Below are 1,255 nucleotides of genomic sequence, written 5' to 3'. Positions count from 1 at the left end.
AAATCCAGTTCATGAAGACAATGTTTCTTCTCCTAAGATAGGAAGGGGATAGGTGCAGAGACTCAATGGAAGCTATTCTAACGAATGAATCTCATTTGGTCCAATACTGTAGTTATAAAACGATCTATTTACACCTCAAAAATGGAGAGAGATGTTATATAACATCAGACAAAACAGGCGACTAAAACTTGTTCCAAGCATTGTATTCAAAAGATAGATGCTAGATTCGAGTTGAAGTACTGATTTGACATTAAGTAATCCAATTATGAACTTATCTACTCTAGATGGAGAATTGAATCATTTTTTGGAATAAATGGTTGGACAAGGATAAAGATAGAGTCCAATTCTATATGTCAATGTCAACAACAATGCAAATTGCAGTAGGAGGAAAATTCATTGGCTTTACAGACCGTGAGGGTTCAAGTCCCTCTATCCCCACCCAGGTTCGTTCTCGAACGGACTGATCTATCTTCTCCAATTCCATTGGTTCGAATCCATTCTAATTTCTCGATTCTTTTACCTCGCTATTTTTTTCTTTTTTTCATGAAGAGAAGAAATTAGAACATGAATCTTTTCATCCATCTTATGACAAGTTGAGTTGATCTGTTAATAAGTTGATCATATGATCAATTGATTTTGTGATATATGATCTACATAGATTAGATCATTTTGAAATTATTCAATTGCAGTCCATTTTTATCATATTAGTGACTTCCAAATCGAAAATAATAAAGATCATTCTAAAAACTAGTAAAAATACCTTTTTACTTCTTTTTAGTTGACACAAGTTAAAACCATGTACCAGGATGATCCACAGGGAAGAGCCAGGATAGCTCAGTTGGTAGAGCAGAGGACTAAAAATCCTCGTGCCACCAGTTCAAATCTGGTTCCTGGCAAGATGTCAATATCCACGTCTCCATATCCATCTATCTAAATCTATTCTATCTAGATGTATATCTACATCCAGAGACACCCCGATCAAAATAGATAGATGGATCAATCTGTTCTCTCCCTCCTCTTTGCTCATATTGTCCCTCTTTGTCTGTTCCAATTGAATCTCGATACTCTGTACATATAAAAAAGTAGGATCGAGAACTCAAAAGTCAAGATTTGACAGTGGAACTAATAATTCAGCACTAGTCGGAATCTATTCATCCTATTCCATCCAAATCGAAATAGGATATATTATCCCAATGATAGATCTATAATTGCAGAGTTGAAGTAGATCCAAATGTTGCAGAGGGTATAGATCCAA

General features: G+C 35.1%; 1 non-coding gene across 1 annotated transcript; it reads left to right on the top strand.

Moving 5' to 3' along the window:
- The first annotated feature begins 823 nt into the window (after positions 1–823).
- TRNAF-AAA (transfer RNA phenylalanine (anticodon AAA)) lies at positions 824–896 on the top strand. The gene has a single exon. It is a non-coding gene; the product is annotated as a tRNA-Phe (tRNA).
- The last annotated feature ends 359 nt before the right edge of the window (positions 897–1,255 follow it).

Source organism: Pinus tabuliformis, chromosome J, assembly GCF_031772625.1.
Source record: "Pinus tabuliformis cultivar Carrire ecotype Pingquan chromosome J, CPIR1, whole genome shotgun sequence".
Lineage (NCBI taxonomy): Eukaryota > Viridiplantae > Streptophyta > Pinopsida > Pinales > Pinaceae > Pinus > Pinus tabuliformis.
The sequence above is the reverse complement of the archived record's forward strand: the minus strand, read 5'-3'. Positions and strand labels throughout refer to the sequence as shown.